At 38.7% G+C, this 16,264-nt stretch overlaps 1 long non-coding RNA gene across 1 annotated transcript in view; it reads right to left on the bottom strand.

Moving 5' to 3' along the window:
- Window positions 1–8,400, bottom strand: part of LOC121668365 — a 9,467-nt gene extending 1,067 nt beyond the window's left edge. The window contains exons 1-2 of the long non-coding RNA XR_006017353.1: window positions 8,387–8,400; window positions 2,236–2,244 (exon numbers count right to left, since the gene is read on the bottom strand). This is a non-coding gene — a long non-coding RNA (uncharacterized LOC121668365). The remainder of the gene's footprint in view (window positions 1–2,235; window positions 2,245–8,386) is intronic.
- Between the last annotated feature and the right edge of the window lie 7,864 nt (window positions 8,401–16,264).

Genomic DNA, 16,264 nt, shown 5'->3' with positions numbered 1-16,264 from the left:
TTGTCTTTTTACATTGTCAGTGGGAGAAGGGAGAAAGGTGGGGGGGGAGGAGAAGAGTTCTGAAGGTGCGGTATGATTTTTTTTCTTCTTTTAGGTCTGTTAATAAACTTCTTTATATTCTTTCAAGTTTGGTGCCTGCTTTGCGTTTCTCCTAATTCTTATCTCACAGAAGGTAAACAGTAATGAGTATTTTGGACCAAACCACTACATTGTCACATACCTGAAAGCTCACAGGTACTCTGTTTGCATAACAGAAGCCCATATTGATTAGGTTTTTTACAGCCCCCAACTCTTCTTTTGCCCTGTGTGTATTCATGCCAAATGCAGATCCAGAAGAGCTCATTAATGTTAGATCACAATACTGACGATGACCATTTGTCAGATATCAGAGCCAGAGCTATAGTACTCCTGTTTGAACAGAATCATATATTACTCCAAAACTAGACTCCTTTGGTCTGTTAAATAAGGGTGACATCATGTGCATTTATTTGTTTATATGTGAATACTGAAAAATCTCTGTTTGAGTTGGTGATTAATCATTTGATAATACAAAATTAATTTTCACTTACACCTGCAATTAAAATTTTTGATGTTTTAAATGTATGAAAGAGTAAAATGCAAATATTAGTTTAGAACAGTAAATTAACATTTTGATAAAGAGGGATAATGCACAAGCAACTGCCTTTCAAATGTTTCATTTCAATGATCTCCAGATTGATATGTATTTAAAATAGATACACAATAAGTCAGCGGAAAATTAAAGAGTCTTTTTCTCTTCTGGGAAGCTATTTCTGTTTTCTCCTTCATGGCCATATTGAAAAGAAGAGAATCAAAGAGGTTTGCCTATTGCTTTTATTCCTGTTCTGCCAGAGGAACACAGAAATAGACTTTAAAGGGGAGAATCATCACACATTCTTGTAATTCTTCACAGATGCATACATTCTAGCATGGTGGCAGCTGAAAGAAAAATTATCTCTAAAAATAAACTTAATGTGTGCATTTTTGGGTGGGTGTGTTTTGCTGCATTAAGCTCTTGGAGAGTTTACGTTTACATTAATCTGTTATTTCCATATCAAGAAGCTCAAGCAAATACTGAAAAACATTAGAACACCAAATAAATTAGTTTATTCCATCTTTATGAAGCCATAATACCCTCTTGCCCAGGAAAAAAAATACAGCTAAGAATGCACTCACATAATTTTTCTGGTAGTTCAGGCCATGGGGATACTAAAAAATTTACAGTTAGCTTTATGTTATTAAAAAATATCATTAAGATCAAAGCTGTCAATTGCAACCTTAAATATCCCAGCATCTCCCAAGCTACCTAGTGCTGAAAAAGCATTTTTAAGGATCAACTCTTTTTCTAATTAATTCCAAAAAATCCCTGATGCTTGAAAGAGACAGGCTCTGTCTCTGCAAAGATGGGCCCTCTACTTGCTTAGCCATTACTTCAGCTACCTGTTTGGCTTCTCACTCCCACCCAAGAGAAAAGACTGTACTTTTTCATCCTGAGAAAATGCCTAATAGTCCCTGCTGAGTCTTCTGACATGTCCTGAACCTGCTTACCACATTTCAAGTCCACCTTTCGTTTTAGAAGTCAGTCCTTCTTTGAGTGCAGGGTTGGAGTAGGTGACCTCCTGAGGTCTCTCACAAGCAAAATTTGTCTATGATTTTATGATTTTTCAGGGATGCTTGCACCTATCTCACAAAACATATCCTTTTGCCAGGTGATTGAAAACTTTGAAAATGTTACTGAAAACAACACAAAAGCATGATAGTGTAGATGCCTTCCTTGTGTATTTTCATAGCATGTACATTTGAATTCCTTTAGAATGCTAACAGTTCCAGATATCCTATAGTGCAATACTTTTGGGGGTACAATTATTACAACCATGTAATTTTTTATATATCTTTAAATTACCCAAATATACTCTCTCTGAATGAGCACGAAAAGTCTAGAATTTCTCTGTTTTCGAATAGAGAAACATTTGTTGTCTAGGTAGCAAAATCCTAAGAGCTTTATCTCAAAGATGAGCATCAAAAACTGTCTCATGCTAATGTCATACTTCAGTTGCCTAATAAACAAGTGTCTGCAGGTCTTTCTCATGTGATAAGGGACCTGATATGCCCATCTACTTTTGAGAAAGATGAAACTGGGTCTGTAGAGTACAGTAGCTAGAAGCCAGGTAGCTAAAACCTCCTGAACAGTGTTCCAGAACTTCTGTCCATGCAAACAATTCCCCTCTGTGCGAGTCTGAGTTCCAGATTAGGACACTTAAATGTAGGTGTGTAGAGGGATTCCTTGTGCAACAGGGGCATAGGATACCCCAGGAGAGCTTGGGCATCCCAGAGCTGTTGCAGAAGTACCCCTGACAGGGCCTCAGGCTGAAGATAGACTTGCAAGGCACCTGCTAGCCGGCAGCCTTGAACAGCCTTGGGAAAAGGTATACACTGGTCAGCTCCCCCGCTGCTTAGAGGTTTTCTCATGGGAAAGGGGCGTGAACTTTGAAAAAGTATAACTTGGTGGAGGTAAACAATAAAACTGGAGCATGATGCTCAAATCGTATCGGTGATCGTGTCATGTCTCAGGCTGGCTCTCCTGCACCTGGGACCCCCCCCACTAAATAGGTGCCTGAATATGACTGTCCAGTCTCCATGTCAAATCAATTCTGAGCTAAACTGAACTCTAGCTCCCTAAATACAGGTATCTGATGCCATTTTTAATGCTCAAGAGTAGCCAAGTCCTACAGTTGAGATGGGCAGATATAACACAGAGTCTGTGGGACCTGTGGCTTCTGGCAGGTGAAATGCCTTCCTTTATCTCAAATGATGCATCATTTCTATTGTTAGGAAAGTGATTTGAGCCATTAGTTATTCCAGTCAGTGGTGCCTGTGGAGTGATTGTTCACTCTAATGAAGCACATGTTGGTGTGAACAGCTGTGGGACTCCACCAACCAGGCTCCCCACATGTCCACTGACCACAGGAAGAGCTCAGACAGCATGCATACAAAACTGCATCGAACCCTTCAGATACCCAAACGTAGGTGTCTTAATGTACATTGAATCGGACACTTAAAGTAATTTCCCCCAGTGAAACAGTGCCTGTCATCTTCCCAAAGCTTATGCCACAGTTGTCCTTAAAAAGCAGCTCAATGAGCATCCTAGTGTTCCTCATAGGAATCGTAATTATGTTCATAAGACAAGTTAAAGAATTAGTTGTAATTTCATCTTGCTCCAGAACCCTTTTAAGCCCATGAGAGTCCTGTGACCTTCAGTTCAAGAATCAAGAGCTACAAGGTCACTTCTTTTTAGAGGCCTGTGGATGGTATTAGAAGACATAATTAGTTTCAATTAAAGCATAATGAGTATGAGAGGGAGAAAGGATCCTGCCTAAAAACTTGTGTGAGCTCTTAGTCCTTCATAAGGACATCTGTAAAAGCATCACAACTCACAACTGTTCTGAGTGGATAGAAAAATGGAGGAAGCTGTTTCTCATTATTTCTTTCTCTCATGTGCTTAACAATAATTACATCCTTTAGTCTAACCTTTCTCTAGTCATGGTTGTAAAACTCTTCTAGAAATAACAAAGATAACCACAAATCAGCATTAATTTTATTCTGGCAATATCTTAAAAATAATATAAAACATAAACCTCTTCCTGTCCTCTTTTGTTTTTATGCCTATGGTTAAAATGAGTTTTAGTAGTATTATAACTGATGGTCATGCATCAAATAAAAGCAAAAATTATTGGTACAATAATCTTAAAATGCAGTTTTCATTTCTATACCATAAATAAGACAATTCTTTTCTTCCCTCTCACATATTCTGCTCTGTAACCCTGTTCCATCAGCTGCAGAGACTAAAAGAAGTAAAATCCTGTAACTTTTCATGTGCTCATCTAAGGAGCTAGATGAAAGCTAGACTGCCCCTAAAGCTGTCTGAAAATCTAACTGTAGCCCAAGCGCTGCTCATGGAAGTCCCAGCAAAGGTAACCAGACCTGAGACAAAAGGAAAAAACTCACCCATGCAATTCAAACCTTTGTTTTACATTAGTGGTTTAAACACAATGTAAGGATGCTTACATCTGCATTATTATCTCAACCTTAAACCAACCCATACCACTGTGAAAGATGACTGTTAAAGGTGGCACCATTAAAAGCTGACTGTCAAGCCCTGAAGATAAAGGGTTGTAACAATATTCTGTCTCATGTAAAAACAGAACTGCTTTTATTTTCTTTTGTGTATAGTCCACTACACATTTTAAAAATATTTTCATGCTCATTTGTTTTATACTAACCCTAGCCCCAGTTTTAGCTCTCTTCACTGCTTACTTTTCAGCCTTACCTTCAAGTTAGAGAAAAAATATCGAGGCTTGGTTCATATACTTGTTTTATTTTGCTAGTCTAGAAACAGTACCACGAAATTGGTATCTCTTCCTCATTTTCTGATCTCTAGCAAAAACCTTAACCTTAGCTCTGGATTTGATAAGAATTAAATTGATAACTATGATTCACTGGTGAGGTGGATTGCCCCTGGCTGAATGCCAGGTCCCCACCAAGGCCTCTCTGTCACTCCCCTCCACAACTGGACAGGAAAGAAAAAACATAACAAAGGTTCGTGGGTTGAGATAAGGACCAGGAGAGATCACTCAGCAAATACTGTCATGGGCAAAACAGACTCGAATTAAAGATATTAATTGAATTTATTGCTAACAAAATCAGAGCAAGATAATGAGAAGTAAAATAAAACACCTTCCCCTCCACCCCTTCCCTCCTTCCCAGCTGTACCTCCTATCCCAGACAGGGAATGGGGTTATGCTCAGTTCATCACCTGTAGTTTCTCCCACTGCTCAGGGAGAGGAGTCCTTCCCCTGCTCTGCCATGGGGTTCATCCCATGGGAAATAGCTCTCCATGAACTTCTCTAATGTGAGTCCATCTCACAAGCAACAGTTCTCTGTGAACTGCTGCAATGTGAGTTCATCTCATTGGGCAACAGTTCTCCCCAAACTGCTGCAACATGGGTCACTCTCCCATGGAGTGCAGTCCCACAAGGACAGCTGCTCCAGCATGGGTCCTGCTCTGGTGTGGGTGTCCTCCATGGGCTGCAGGTGGATCTTTCCCCACCATGGACCTCCATGGGCTGCAGGGGCACAGTTGCCTCACCATGGCCTTCTCCATGGCCTGCAGAGGAAACTCAGCTCTGGTGCTTGCAGCATCTCCTCCCCATCCTTCTGCACTGACCTGGGTGTCTGGAGAGTTGTTCCTCTCCCATGTTCGCACTCTGCTCTTCCCCAGTCAAAATTACATCTGCACAATTATTTTTCTTTTCCAAGCTTCTTTTTAAATATGTTACCACAGAAGTGTTTCCATCATTTCCAACTGGCCCAGCCTTGACCAGCAGCATGGTCATCTTGGCATCTTCTCACAGAAACCACCCCTGTAGTCCCCCCTGCTGCAAAACCTGGCCACAAAACCCCAATACAGCTGGCTAAGCTAGTTTTTAAGTTATTTTACTTTGAAGGTCTGAAATCAGTACAATAATTATCTACTCCCACTTTTTAAAAATGACCACTAACCTGGCTATGGTTACTTTGCAATCATGAGACACAACCTGACAGAAAAATATAAAGAAGTGGGTCTTTGAAAGCGCTATCTGCAATATACAACCATATTTGCCTCCTTCATTCCCACTATTCTAACCCTAATCCTACTGTACTTCTCAGGCACAGGTAAAGGAACCAAAAATAAGCCATTATCTTAAAAAGATACAAGCATTAATATTATTTTTCTTATATGATGTATAACTATATTATATCATTTATCCTATTCCTAATTCAAAAAGCTATCTGTTAAAATAATTTCATGAAAAATTGTCAAAAAACTCAGGTTTTATTAACAGCTTGCATTCAACTTAACTCCTGGGTATCACTCAGGAGTATTAATCCTGTAGTATTACTACAAAATATTACTGGCATTTCCTTCAATTCAGTACTAATCCTTCCCATTCAAACATTACCCCTTATTAACCCTTAAGTTCTGGTATTTAAAAAGCTGCACAGTCACCATGGAGTAATTAAACAAAATAAAGGGATATCAATGCCAGTGCTCTTTCCAGTACACTGATCTTTCTGGATTATACCACACACATCACCACCACAGATAAGTTTAAACTCTTTCTTTTCCCAAACCTGGCTCCAACCAAACCTTCATCCATCTTATGATCTCCAGACCACACTAAAAGCCTGTTCCTGAAGGGAATAGAAATGCTTGGCCATTAGTCTATGTCATCGATCATTTTATGGTGAGGGCCTACTTTTAATACAACAGTAGACCCAGATCTTTCATTCTCTCTTAAAACTGCTGCTATCCTCTCTGTTTGGGAGCTTTCCACAGAACTTTTCATGATCCCATCACAACAACCAACATCAGCAGGTTTTATTTTCCATGCTGAGCAAAACATAATGACAAATTTGTCCCTTCTCTCTCCTAACCTTAAATTTACAAGATTTGAAGCATCAAGGACCACCAGAGACTGTGAAAGGGAAATAGGCAATTAGCTCCAGCTGCCCTCAGAACTCATTTTGTCATGCTGTGTAGTTCAAAATACTGACTATTCTGGAGCACCTCACCCTCGATCCTTCCCTTCAATGCACTGCCAACCGTAACTTTGATTCTTTCTCGTTATAAAACTCCTCAGATTCTCAGGTCTCCTCCCTGGTCTCTTCAAGAAATAAGTGTGATCCTTTTCCTTTCCTCAGTACTCTAATATTTAAATATTTTTGCTTCTTCTCCTTCAGAAGCTGTAGCCTAATGCTAAAAATAAAACTCTCTTTTTGAGAAAATAAAATTTGTGGACCTCAGGAAATAAAAACTTAAAAATAGGTGATTCTTATGAATATCAGCATTTACTACATCCATAAAGGTTTGTCATTAGATGGTGTCTGAAATTTTTCATTCTTTAATAAACCCAGTGTACTCCAAAATGGAGTGATGAGAATGTAGGGTACAGGAGACAAGGAAGAGTGTCTGGAAAGAGTTGAGATATGTGTCATCTGTTGCTTTGACCACAGACCAGGCAAAGAAGGAAGGAGAAGAGTAGAGGATGCAGAGGTTGGGATGACTTCTAAGGATTTTAGGACAGATTGGTTGCTGTGGAATGACATGCAACAGGCTTGGGGTTAGAGACTGGGGGTTGGAAAGGAAGAAGGACTGAATATTAGGAAAAAAATTATGTTATGGGTTAGTCCTTCAGATTTTAGCTGGATACGTCCTGTCACCTTCAGACAGCAGTTAGCAGGCAAGGCTCAGTACACTTTAGGCAAATGGTATAAGGTCTGTCATTTATAAAGTTGTTGGTTTGGCTTTTGCATGAGTTAATTATTTAAACTGTTATTGTGTTTAGACTTATTATTGATTGACCCCCTTCTGTTTACCACTACACATTTGTTGCTTACACCCTTTTAAGGGCCATTTAGTGTTTTACAAGAAGTTAAGAAGTTACATTTGTTAATAATTATATCGAAATGAAATGTTTCCTGTTCAAAAAAATTGAGTTGTGTGTTAGTAATCATTTTTAAGACTCTCCTTCCAGGACCCTCAGCAGCTCATAAGTCAACATATTAAAGGCAACTGAGTCCCCCTCTAAGGGTCAGTAACCTGCAACCATGGCAACCATGCATTTCAATGAGGAGCTTTTCCCGCCAATGGAACGGATTACCGCACTCCTTCAGCAGCCCCTAGCAGCAAGCGAGCCATTGGCTGAAAGAACTGATGTCATGATTTTGTTATCCAATTACCTGAGGCCATGAAGGCCAGACCATGGGCGGACTGTGGGCGTGTCTGGGAGGGACCCAGAGGGTTTAAAAGGCTTCTACACAAGCTGGGGGTCGTCTTGTCTCTCCTATGGCTAGCCTTGGAAGAGACCCAAAGCTGTGGCTCTCGGTCCTCATACCTCTTTAGAGGCATAATTAATTAACTTAGGTTTTAGGTTAGCTAAAGCCACCACAGCTTTGATTGAGTTCTTGCTCTGAGGCTCCTGGCCAGGTCGGTCAAAGAGTTCTCAATCCTGGTACCCGGGCTTTTTCTAATTTTACTTTACAATTTTATTTTTGTACTGTTCCTGATTAAATCCTTTGTTAAATAAATTACCTTTTTATAGTAATTTCAAGAGTTGTTGGTCTTTATAACAGGGCAAACAAACCAACTCGTGTCCATACACCCAGAAACCCCATATTTAAGACATCAAATGAGGGGAATGTGACTAGATACACATAAAAATAGAAAAGAGTTAGAGAGATAAATAACACCAACCATGAAGAATTGCATAGAAACTGTCATGTATACCAAATATGTTTAAAATTATTGAAGGAATTATGATGATGAAACCCAAGCTGTCTTCCCATTCCCACTTTTTTTTGTTACTCCCTTTACTTTGACTGGAATGGATGGGGGGTTTGTGTTTAATACTCACTGTGAAAGGGGCTAGAATCTTTTGAGTATATCAAGAGACACAAATATTAATGTCATGATTCATTCAGGAGTGTGGGTAAAACTGACAGATGCTCGGGATTTATTCTGCATTTGCTAGGAAGATGCTGATTAGAAGTATATCTATAAAAGATTTTTACAAAGACTGCCGGTTTTGGAAAAGCTTCCAAACTAATCCAGCATAGGTAGATATGCTCCAAAAATTCTGTGACTGGACAAGCCCTTGAACCATGTTGTGCTTGAAAGCTTGAAGAGATTTACTTTGGAACCATTGCGAACTGCTTTGAAATTCTGGCATCATGTTTAGAAGAGGGGGAATCAAGGAAGAAGGTTTAACAGACTCATAAACTGAATCTTTGCCACCCTTGTTTGCATGGCAGGCCAGTAGTCATGAACATACAATAAAGGTTTTCATGGTCACAGCGTTGAGGTATGTCATTAGACATTGTATAATTTCAAGGTTGTAAATATATTCCTGTAGAAAGAAACTATTTCCCCAGACTTGCTGGCAGGATTAGACTGACTTTAGCACTATATATGTGTTTTTAAAATCGACTGCAAAATATTCAGGAAGAATGTTCCACAGAGAACACTGCATAGGAGATTTTTCTTAAGCATATGGCAGAAAGCATATTAGCATGAATAACTTCTATGACATTTCCCCCTCCTCCCATCCTGGAAGCTGCTGTGAGGCAAATACAAAGTGTAAGTGAAGATCTAGGAGACGAAAGAAGTAGGAGTTGCAAATCAGGGCTGGAATTTGAAATCCAAGGGTTCCTGAGGACCAGGGGTTTTTTCTTAAAAAGGTGGTTACTTTTCAGTAGCTCTTAGGACTTCAGAAAGTCCTAAGTCAACTAATGAACCAATGAAGGGATATTTGGGTGTGTTTGCACACCTGTGTTACTATTCTATTAATAAAATCCTTGTGACGGGGGTTTTTAACTTGCCACAGAACTACTTTGGAAGGTTATATAATTGCAAAGTGCCTCAGCGACCCATATGCAAAATTATAATAATAGTGTGTCCTTTCTATTATCTGTTCAAGTTGTGAGCACTTTAAGGAGGAAACTACATCTGTCAATGCCAGAGGCTACCCCAGAACTCTGTGTCCACTGCTAACAATAAAAAGCTCCAGACCCTTGCAATCTTGAAACATCTGAGAACAGAGTGTAAGAAGTGTAAGAAACCATTTTTATTCTCTCCTACTCTAGTCTTTGTGATTCTCCTGGGAGGCCAAATAAGGCTATAAACATAATTATCAAAAGTGATTTCATTAAAAAAAAGGAGATAGCAGATTTCCTGTCCCTCCTCAGTCTCTAGTATCAGCAATGTGACGATCCTGAGCTCCAAGTACATTATTACATCCATGCACTGATCTACATGTCATTTTATACACTCATGAACATATATTATGGAAAGCATGGTAGGGAAATGCAGCAATTTTTTCTGCACCAAAACCTTGATAACTGAGTTCCAGAAAAAGAGCAATCAGAATCCCAAGAGATTTCATCAACTTTGGTTTTTTGCCTGATTGAGACCTCAGCTGCACCAGTCAGTACTTTTGCAGTCCTGCCTCACTGTCTGTGCCTTTCTTCACCTGAGATAAAAGCTCTTCTGTGATGCCCCAAATCCATTCTGACTGCATGTGCTCCTGCAGTTTGGAGATTAGAGCAGTCTAAATGGGAGTGAGCAGCTCAAATGTTGTGTCATATTGATGATAAGTTGTGATTTCATAGAAAAAATGGCAAGATGATTTTTTAGACAAAAGGCAAACAGCCAATCACATGCCAGGTAGGTTGCACAAGGTTTCAAGTCTTCACTAATAAATGTGCTATGAATGAAAACCTTTTTTTGAAACTGTCAGGAAAACAAACAATAAGAATCGATGATTATAGTGTACTTTTTTTTCAACATTACCATGTTTGTGGAGGCAAATGAAACAACTGAAACAGTTTAACCACTCTCTTTTGCTTTTCAGTCATGCTATTAGCATGTTGCTAGTTTACTGACTCAGAGAGCTACTAAGATTTATAATTTGGGCTTTTATAACCGGAACAAAATTGATCTCATTGAAGATGACAGTGGAGAAACTAAGCAGATCCTGAGAGTAATTTCAGATGACAAAAAAAGTCAAGCAGCATTCAGCTTTAAAAAGTTCATGGTCCTCTAGGCTGAGGTCTTAATACAACAACAAGACAGTCAAATTATCACCTCACCAAGGCCCAGAGAAAGTTACACTTTTGGGTATCATCATGGAGACTGAATGGTCCAATCCAGGTAAGCAAAAGAAAATGCTGCAGACATAGCAGAGCTTTCTTGATCACTTGTGAAAGGTCCTAGGTGCCGTGGTAAGAAGCTAGAATAGATTTCAGAGACAACCCAGGGACAGGCACTGTGATGCAGGTGATGAGTGGAGAAACACAGTCAAAAAAATTGCAGAAGGTTGAATTTTCCAGTTTTAAATGATTTTGTAGCACTTCAGTGCACCAGGGTCCTCACCTGCTTTGGTGTTTGGATCCAGCCTTGCCATTAAGTTCATCATTAAGAAATTTGTGAGATTTTGCATTTCTTACCATGCTGACACTTACTGAGCTATTTGTCTTTAGTTTCTGTTCTACTGATTGTACCAACAGTATATTTTTCATAGCTATTTAGGTTTTAAGAAAATTTATGTAGCTGTTCTCCATCATGGTATTAAATTGAAGTTAACAGTCTGTAGTATAAAAGTCAAAATAAAAGTGTGTTTAAAATGCTAGTTCCATTGAAATGTTTCTGCAGCCAAGCCCTTGTAAGAAGAGTGTCTGTTCAGCAGTGATTGCAGATAGATATCCCTTTCATTTTGAAGGAAATTTCCTTACAAGTTTTCAAATCAATTGTTTTCCACTATTAAAGTGAGTATGAAAATTTAAAAGCAGAATAACAAGATGGTTTAGAATGAGGATCAAGAGATGGAGTTTCAATTTGAGAGTGGGCTTTTTTAAATAAAGATAAAAAGGGTTATGCAGTTTTCCTGCTCTTACTCATTCTCGAACCCTTTTATAAAGCATGAAGCTGATGCAGAGTGACAAAATACATTTTACCCACAAGACAGCAGATTATTCAGTATACATAATACCTTACATAAGCAAATCCAGATCACCGCATTTTTCGAGCTTTTCACATGAGTCGGTAAATTGTGGTTTTGTTGCAACCTTCCCTCAAAGAGATCAGACTTCACAGGTCTTGGACTAATTTTCACAGCGAGCAAACCAGAAGGACATCAACAACCAACATAAACACATTAATAAGCCTTAAGTAGTTCATTGGCTGGCAACCAGGAGAACTGTGGCCTCGAGCAGCGAGCACAGAGAAACTGGCTTGGTTTTCTGTGCAGTAATGATAGCAAGGTGGCAGACATTGTTTACGTCCAGTGTTGGAGGATTCCCCTTGAATGCAAGCTCAGATTGGCCTGTGACAGACTAATCTGGCACTACAGAGCACTGCACTCCTTTTTCTCCTTTTTAGGCAAATTTAACCAAAACCAAATGGATTCCCCCCAGTACTCAGAAACAGCTCTAGCCCTAAAGTTATTATGCCTCCATTCAAAGTTTTATAGTCTATGCCAATGTGTGTAAAGAGATTGACAAGAAAAGCACCCTTCAAAAGTATAATTTTAGTGAATTAATAGCAGCAAGTACTCTTTTGATCTTGTAATGTATTTTCCACCATGACTTTCATGTTCTTTTGCAGAGCTCAAAGAAGGCCTGTACACCTTCTTATTTTGTATAATGTGTGTGACATAAAGCCACTGCCCTGCACACTATTTTTAGAAAGAATTTGGAACATGGAACCTGACCCATATGCTCACTAACTCCCGTGCTTGAAGACTTCCAGGACTTCTAATTAGTCCTTCAAAGAGCTCTTGACTTGTCTATTCTGGACTGTTGCTCTGATGATACCATGGTTCACATCTCCCAGGGACGAGCCTTCCTGGATGGCATTAAGCATTTTTATTTTTCCCTTAACTTATCTAATAGGAGTAAATTCTGCAGATCAACAAACACCTTATTGTGGTCACACATCTCCATTTATTCTTTCCATCAGTCTGTGTAGACCAGCTCCTCTGGAGGGCATTTGCTAATAGTGTGTCACAGGCAATTCTGATCTGTAAAAAGACTTAGAGAACAGCATATTCAGGACTTACTACAACCCACCCACACACCATTACACATTTTCCAAATTTCAGGCCTCATTTTCATGCTTTTTTTTTCAGCAGAACTGTAACCATTGGATATATATGTAAATCATAGCTGCAGAACCTGCTGCCATAATAATGACACCTGTGTGTCACCAAAATTCACCATGGAAATGGTTAACACCTCAGCTGAGTAATGCTCCTGGAATGCTCCTCACAAGAGGAAGTAAAGATATCTTCTTTGTCTTGAAAATGCAGATTCAGGAAATTTCAGTTGCTCAGAGTTCAGCTGCTGAAAGTTGCATTTTGGAACCTAAATTCTCCTGAAGTAAGACCGTATTCACACTGAAACTGAGATAATTTGTCATTACTACCCTTTGTCTGATTGGAAGACTTCTTAAATATTTTAAAGAGCTCCACAACAGATGGATAATACTGATGCATGATCAAAAATGTAGTGTTAAAAAATGATATTTTTACATTTAATTTTTACATAAGATTGGTGCATTTAATATTGTCAAATTAAATGTCATATCTGGTGGATAAAAATGTTTCTCCCCTTAGAAGCAACTCTTAAAGAGAAAAACAGTTAGGATTCTCCTGACTTGTATATGAATGATATTTCCTGTTTTATTAGAAATCCACAAGATCTAAGCAAATAAAATCTTTTAATGCTTGCATGGTAATGCTAATATAATCAAAATCAAATCTAGTAAAAACAAAGTCATCACAGAATGTTTTGAATTCAGCAAAACGGAATTTTCTGATTTTCTGCAGAGAAATTTCTGCAAAAACTTTCTTACAATTTGCACAAACTGCAGCTTACTAAAAGGAATCTAGCATAAAGGAATCTAGAAAAAAAATTACGTATTTTGTAAATTTTGCAAGAGGTGTTTCCATGTTCTGCACATATTCTTTCCTCCAAGGCTTTATTTGATTCTAATACTGATTTTGTTTTTTTCTATGTCAGTAGTTCTGATACCCATATAGATGGAGAAAAGCTCTTGTGAACTTTCTCAAACCTCACAATTCATCTCCAAACTAGAATAACAATAGTGCTTGAAAAAGAAAAAAAACAACCACAACCCCCTTGTATACACTGTGAAATACAAACAATTCTCCTTTGTCCCTTCTTATATATATTTTTTTTAATGTCTCCAGTCCACCAGATATAAAACTCCTTCTATCCTGATATTTATTTTACTGCTAAAACTAAACATCTCCAACTTCTTGGAAGAGAGCCAATGTTCTACCTTATCTGATTTCTTTGAAAATTGCAGGAGAAAGATCTGAAAGAAAATACGCTTTTCTAGTGCTTTTAAAATAAGCAGAAGTGTAAAGCTTATTGAAGAGAGGACATATCAGAAGATGGCTTTTGTCAGTAGTTCTAAAAAATCATCCAAACTGAAGTTTTCAACCAAAAAACCTACCCTTGCAACTCATTTATGACCATCTTTGTCCAAGACCATGTCTTGGACTTCTTATTCCTTTTCTTCACTGCTCCCAGATTGGGATGACAAAGCCAAGTACCTCATTGCTTTCTACAGATCCTGGCACAAAATTTCAGCAGAGTGTAATCATGTAAACCATGTAATCTCTTGGGCTTCCAGGCATGACACATCTGCTGCAAGGGGCAGTAGAGAGGCACCATTGGGTAGATAAACCATATCTATCTGTTATTTCAAAAATAGCACGTGTAACACTGAAAATGGGCTTAAGATAGAGGGGAACCTTATGGAAGAAGAAAAAGAATAATTTGGTAATTTTTCCCATTGACTGCTTTACTCAGCTGATAGGCAAGGTTGAGCAAGTGGAAGATCTTTCTTGGCTTTTACAGAAAATGAGGGGAATGTCAGTATTCTCCAGGTGGGATGACAATGCAAACAAGTATGAGGAAGGATTCCTCTGTAGCATGTGTGCACAGGCATGGGCACTGACTGCTTAATGTGCGTCAGGGATGACAAAACACAGAAGATACAACAACATGTTTGCTTCTTCACAGGTAAAAATATCTATGGTTCCTTAAATTCCTTCTTTTTGAAAGAAACTTGGGCATCAGTGTGTATCCCAAATGCAGCAAAAGTCTAATATTTGGAATTGTCAGCCTATTCAGCATGACACTGAGCAAAACTGAGGAGAAACACAGAAGACAAATTAATTTCTCTGAGAATGTTAGTTCCACATGCCACACAAAATAAGGATGAGAAAGAAACAAGTTAGAGACATCTAATGTAATATATACTGTGTGAGTGGAAAACTGAAGGTGGTGTTCATTTAATTTCTTCTGAAATAAATCTTTGTGTGCCGTGGGGAGATGCAGTGCCAGGTCACAAACCACCACCACAACCCCTACAATGAGCAAAACACTCCAGGATCACTTGTCACCAATAGAGAAATAATAAAAAGTAACGAAGTCTTTTACATTTATAGAGTCCCTTTCATCCCAAAGGATTCCGAAACTCTTGACTAATCTAAACATCCACACACCAATTTATATGTAGAAAACCTCTTCCACTGCTGAAACAGGTATGTAAGCAGTATGTAAGCCAAAAAGCAAAGAAAGTTACTTAATCTAAATGAATCCACAGAGGAAATCTTATTTCTTTTTCTTTGTCATAGTATAGAAGGTCTGGCAGAAGAGGAAGGAGTTAGATTCTGGTCTAATTGAATAAGTTCTAGGTTTAATTCATTTCGTTATTTATTGTGGTTTCCCTCTGAAGAAACCTGATATTCAAAACCCATCTGGACATGGTCCTAGGCAACCTGCTCTAGCTCATGCTGCCTGAGCTCGTGGGTTGGGCCAGTAAATGATCTCCGGATAGTCATTTCAACCTAAATAATTATGTGATTTTCCTTTGCAGCTGAAGCAAACATTTCTTTTGTTTCACATGGAAACAATCACACAATTTCATCATAAAACACCTACTTGACATTTATTCTTGATCTAAGAGGAGTCCCAAACAAAAGGTTTTAAACTGCTAAGATATCAGATTAAGTACTAAGGAGGTATTTTTCCAATAGTGAAATCAAGTACCCAGCCTTAAGGAAAGGAATTTTCTTTGGCACACAGTATTGGGGTTTTCCTCTGTGGAAAACTGTGGAAAAGGCCAGCTTCTGGTCTGAGAGTCTGGCCAGCTTGCAATGCAGAGGCTCCAAAATCCTTGATCTGGTGACTGGGATTGCAGAGTATGTCCATCTGCAGTATTTGTTCTTAACCCATATTGCAGACCTGGAAATCCTGTTGTGCAAGAGACCTTGTGACTGTGCAGCAGTCCTTCCAAGAGCGCTGTGTCGCCAAAGGCCATCGTGGAATGTCTCTGTTGCATAGAAGGAAAAAGTTTCCACAAACAGAAGTTCATGAAAGCTCTAAGGTAAATGGTCACCCATCCTGACCTAAACTTATAAAGCTATAATATCTTTGATATTAGAGAAGCTGGCAAAAAGCTCAGATCAAGTACTCAAGCACACAGGAGTATTTTATCAACACACAATGTTTAGTGGTGAATACAAAGCAGATGTTTCAGAGACTGAAGTTCCCAATAAAAATATTTAGCTGATTTTACACGAGATAGGCAAAGAGCAAACTCCAGAAAAATTCTTCA

This window comes from Corvus kubaryi, unplaced genomic scaffold (assembly GCF_017639235.1).
Source record: "Corvus kubaryi isolate FWS band 111438036 unplaced genomic scaffold, C.kubaryi_AGA036_p1.0 37385, whole genome shotgun sequence".
NCBI classification, from domain to species: Eukaryota; Metazoa; Chordata; class Aves; order Passeriformes; family Corvidae; genus Corvus; species Corvus kubaryi.
Note: the sequence above shows the minus strand (reverse complement) of the source record. Positions and strands in the feature narration are given on the sequence as shown.